The 5,787-nt window shown below is 35.5% G+C and overlaps 1 pseudogene; it reads right to left on the bottom strand.

Moving 5' to 3' along the window:
- Window positions 1–1,171: 1,171 nt before the first annotated feature.
- On the bottom strand, window positions 1,172–1,903 carry LOC101590513 (annotated as a pseudogene).
- Window positions 1,904–5,787: the final 3,884 nt, after the last annotated feature.

The raw sequence follows: 5,787 nt of genomic DNA, 5'->3' as shown, positions 1-5,787 counted from the left end.
TCAGGACCTTGCACTTGCCAGGTACGCACTATACCTCTGATTTATATCCCTGGCCCTGACATAGTTTATTAAACACATTTTTACACATGCTTAGCTTTAGGCAACAACAATATGTACCCATGACCAGCAAACCTTAATAGATGTCTATATTGAACTGGACATGCATAGTAAATCAAATCAAATTAAACACCTGTAAGAAATTTTATTTCAGACCAAAAAGATCTCATGTAAGAATAAATTCTATAAATTTTTCAAATTTTAAAATTCTATCACTATTTATTTTAGTTATTTGTTTGTTTATTTGTTACTGGTTCTCACTATGCAGTTCACACTTATAATGATCCTTCTGTCTCGGTCCCCCCTCAGTGCTAGGATTACAGGCATGTACCACCATGCTTGGCTCAGCCTCCCCAGTGCTGGGATTACAGGCATGCACCACCACGCCTGATTCCATGGCCAGCATGTCACACAGTACTGAGGGTAGAACTTGGGTCTTTTTTTTCACATTTATGTTTCCTTTCTTTCTTTCTTTCTTTCTTTCTTTCTTTCTTTCTTTTTTTAAGCAAGTGACAGAGAGCCAGTTTACCAGCTTTTATAAACCTAAGCTTAACATTACACATTTAAACAATTGTCAAAACTATACTAAGTTGCCAGCATCCATGCACAACTAGAAAACATCCATAAGTTTGTATTGAACCAGAAGGGTATTACCATTAATGCATAGCTTTCATTACTAAATACTGAAAAAAATAGAAACTGCTTCTGTGGAGGACCCATCCTGGCAGTGTTCACCTCCCAGCAGGCAGACACTACTTGGCTCATGTTTCAAACACAATGGAAAGCAGATCCACGCTGGTGCTAGAGTACAATCTTGTCCTCGTACTACTCAAGCGTCTAGGCTTATCTTGGATCACATTTAATAAAAAAGCAACGTGCATACAGAGATTACAACAACTTCAAAGACAAAAAATGGTCCTACTGTGTGGTCCCAACAATAAACTCAAAAGTCGATGACAAAGAGGGGCTCTGATGAGCTGTTTATAAATACTTTAGATTAGGTGCAGTTATACTGAAAGTTGAGTGCATGTGAAATATTTTTAAAAAATGTTCCTGTTAATTCTCAAATGGTGCTTGTTATAGTTTCACATTTCTGTTAAATGCATACGTTCAATTACTTGTTATCCAAGTACAGCAGCTGCTCCTTTACCAGTTATTTTTAAGGACTTTAACAGTCCATCTTCTTCAACTTCTACTCTTTCTTGGCCATTCTCGACAATTCTCTTTGTGGTGATTTTTCTACCATTAATTATTTTAGTAGAAGTTGATATAGATTTGAAGTTACCGATCCCACTGCTGCCAAATGATGTGGACAAAAGTGAAGTGAGGCCCCCATGACTTAGGGATCCAAATGAGGTAAATCCTGTATCATATGAGGAAAATCTACCTCCAAAGGATGGAAATCCATTGAAGGTGGAGAAAAAAGAGCCTGTACCACGGCTTCTGCTTCCTCAGGGACCCCTTCTGTTTACAAAAATGTCTTCAAATGGGTCTTCATTACCAAAGAAGTCAAAGGAAAATGGATCCCTTCCACCAAAAAATTCCCTGAAGACATCTTCTGGGTTCTGGAATGTGAACCCAAACTCAAATGGACTGTCAAAGTGATGTTCACCTTCTCCACCACCATTTAATCCTTCTTTGCCATATTTATCATAGATGTCCCTTTTTTTAGCATCTGATAACACCTCATATGCCTCAGCCACTTGTTTGAATTTTCATTCAGTTTCTTCTTTATTCTCAGGATTTTTATCTGGGTGCCACTGTAGTGCCAGTTTCTGGTATGCTTTCTTGATGTTCTGGGGGAGGCGTACCTCTGCACTCCTACAACTTCATAGTAATCCACCATGTTTGAACAGTGCAGGGACAAGTCCGAGGATGCAGACGACCGGCAGCGAAAAGGAGGAGGTGTGTGGCTGGTCCCCTCGCGACTCTGGGACAGTAGGCTGGTGGTGACTGCAGAGCTTGGGTCTTTCACTTGCCAGGCAGGCGCTAAGACCACTGAGCTATCTCCCCAGCCATATCACTAATTTATGTTCCTTTCAAATTAAATAAGTAATTAAAACCCACATTCATTTTTCAACTCAAGTCACTCTCAATACAATAGAAATAACCTTATCCAGAGGCAAATAACCACCTCTGCATGAAATGTGAGCAAATTGTGAATACGCCAATCCTCTGATTGCTGATATTCAAATCCAGGTTTTTCAAATTCTCTCTACCCAAAGAATCAATTTCATTTCTAAGAGGAGTGAGTATGGTTTGATGAAATGGCAATAAATAACTGCTGGAATCAGCACAAGTTTGGGTTGTTCTTTTTGTACATTTTTCATGTTAGTTATTATTGAGTTTCACATGTGTGTGTATCAAATAGATGTTTGTGAAACATCATCATCCACAGGATGTTGGGAGGGTTCAACTTTGACTTTAGGCCAGTTTAAATGGAGGAGTGTGTGTGTGTGTGTGTGTGTGTGTGTGTGTAGATATTTGTATCAGAAGAATTCTTCAATACCAACAAAAGAAATCTAAAAGTCAACATTTGTTCTCCAAATGTCCACACAGTCCATATGTATTTACTTAAATCTTTATGGTTCTTAAATTTTTTGAAGTAATAAGTTCTGCCATGCTACAATATTACAAAGCCAAAATTAATAAAAGAGATAGCGTGCTTAGATAAAAGAATTTGAGGGAATAATGATTAAGAACATAAGCTTTATATATAGATCTCAGTAATTTTTTGAGATTTCACTGATTCATGAAATAGAGTAATTGTATTTTATAAAATTGTTATAATATAACAATTAATAATTATTATTATAAGTAATAATAATATTCTTCAAATCCTAAGTATTTGGATTAACTCATTGTAATAAATTTAATGGAACACATATACTCTTATTAATAATGTAATCACAAAAAATGAATGACTTAATACTAAGTCAAAATTGTCTGTGTCACCTTCAGGTGTGGTGTAAGGAATTTTCTGGGGACTGGATCAATAGGTCTTAAGGATCTTGGAAACTAAAAAAATTTTGTCCTCCTGTCTCTACCCCATGAATTATCTGAAATGTAGATGAAAAAGATTCTAAAAGACTTCTAGTTTCTATTTTTAATGTCTAATTTAATATTTGTACAGCGTAAGTCTGATGCTAAAGAATGGGTTCAGAGTATTTTAATAGGGGAACAGTGAATTGTGCACTAGAGGACATTTTCTCAGAAATGTGGTGGGTGAGCCCAGTCATGGTAGATCAAACCCAGTGCAATAGAAAAGTTTCACCTGAATGTTAGACCTATTTTGTTTGAACAAAAATAATCTAGGTGTTTTTGAAAATCAGAGTCAACATTTCAAAGAGACACTGATTAAATTCAAACTATCAAAACTCACAGGACTAAAAAAGAAAAAAAAATCTATTCAAAAGCGTTTAATCACCATTCCATTTAAAAATCTTTTCAACTGTTTGTCCTTTATCAAATGCTTCATTTAGTAATAGTTTGTTAGCCCCCCTATTCCTATTTACTAGGTTTTAAAGCATTTAAATATGGCAGGCACAGCTGCTGTTGATGTTATTCAAAAAAGCAAATCCAAGAATGTGGTTGACATTGATATTCTCTTTAGGTCAGGTGTTTGGACCAAATGTCAAGATATTCTGGCCAACTGTGATATATAATTAATGGGGTCTTGAACATGTAGCGCTTCACAGTTTTAAGCTGAATAAAGACAAGCCCACTGTTTACAATCATATCATATGTTCTCTTTCACTGGTTTCTCTTGCTGATACAAGTACTTTTTTAGAATCTCATCCCCTCTGCTTATGACCACTCAAAATTAAATAATGCCATCTTCCTATTGATTTAATTTTGTATACCTTAAAACATGAAAACTCCTGAACGTTTTATTTAATCTTTACATTCAAATGATTTGGAATTTTTGGAACTGGCTGCAAAGATATAATTACTCACATTTTGAAAACTAAGAAAGGTAAGATAACATATGCCAATATAGAAAGATAACACTAAACCCATGACTTACTTGTTAAAGAATCAATAAAAATTAAGGCTAGTACTAGCGCTCAACCAACATTTAGAGGCCCATGGTTCATACCTCTATAGGTCAGACCAGCTACAGAGGCTCCAAGGGACAAGAGTTAAGTGACTGGACTCTCTAGATAGCTAAGGATTGTCTCTGGAGTTCTTAAGATCTGCAAGGAGAAGTAGATGACAATTTTGGGCCACTATGTTCATTTATACTGGAATTTGCTCATGGACATAACTGAGAGTACTTTTAATATCAACTAACAGAGTTAATAATAGTGATATTGTCTACTAAAAAAGAAGCTAAACATCTGCTTTCGCTTACGTATGGCTAGGTCTCAAATATTCCTAAACCATATGTGGATTTAACATGGATCTGATGACACTGTATATCTGTCTTTTGATTTCTTGGTGGATTTTTTTCATGCTGGAAAGAGAACAAGAAAGGCCAAATGCAACGGATTATTGCCAGAAAAATGTTTTTGTCCATCTTTCTTTTCAAATCATTGGATTTCAGTTCAATCTTATTTTATTGAGTTTATAATTTCCTGATATCTTTGCTTAATTTTACTTAATGAAGATATACAGCTGAATGTTTACAAATTATTCCCATAAATTCAATGATAAATGATTTGATACATGATATGAATGCATATTCATATGTAAGCAATACTCAAAATTGTGCTTTGAATGACATATAAGAACCAAAACACTGTAGGTCCTAAGAATGCAGAAATTATGCCATTAGAAAATCTGGAAGAGAAATGAGAAAGAAGGAAATGAAAATACACTGAATCCATCACATGTTATTTCTGGGATAAAGGGATATAATTTTAAATGGTATATTAAATAATGTGTTAAAATTTTATGACACAAATATTAGTTCTAAAGCTAGATTATAGACAGAAGGTCAAGAATAGACAAAAATTCCATTTTGTGTCACCACTTGTACAAAGGAAAATTTGTTTTGAAGGATATGAACAGGCTGTACGATTCATGATAAAATCTCTGAGGACAAAGTTCAGGGAAAACAAAGAAGAGGATGTTCACCTGGCAGCAAGGTGTCCAATCAGAATAATCCTAATTTTTTTCTTTGAATTGTCTTAAGAGAGCAGAGGAGGAAATCTTCTGTACTTTGAAGTTTTAGGATAACTGTATTGTGTGACAGGGTAGGATCTCATGATTTAGAAGGCTTCTTGTACATCAACCAATGATTCATACTTTCTAAACTTCTCAATAAATATGCTGTTCATGCTCAGTTCAGGGCTCAGACAGACAGAACATCTGAGACCCCTGTGGCTGATTTCATCCAGCCTTTCTGTCATTCTTCTTGTGGTTCCTATCCTTCTACAATATGAATAACTGCCTAGGAATCATAATGCGATGAGTTCAATTCTTGGAGCCAAAAGAAGAAAAATATGAATAACTGAGAATATAAAATTATAAAAGTAATGATAAATATAGTTACAGATCTTTTTTTAATACCAGTAGAATCACATGCAGAAAGTCAAATAAAGAAAAGAGTTAACAGACCTACATAACACTGCTGACTTTTGTACAGCCTGCACCTATGGCCACATGGGGAGTTCTCTAGAATCAGCTGGCAGAGGAAAAGGAGACTTGGGCCTGATTTGCAGATGGCTCTGCAGAACATGCAGACACCATTAAATACTGAACAGCTGCAACACCATGATCCCTTGC

Source organism: Octodon degus, unplaced genomic scaffold, assembly GCF_000260255.1.
Source record: "Octodon degus isolate 3935 unplaced genomic scaffold, OctDeg1.0 scaffold00109, whole genome shotgun sequence".
In the NCBI taxonomy this organism is placed as follows: Eukaryota; Metazoa; Chordata; class Mammalia; order Rodentia; family Octodontidae; genus Octodon; species Octodon degus.
The sequence above is the reverse complement of the archived record's forward strand: the minus strand, read 5'-3'. Positions and strand labels throughout refer to the sequence as shown.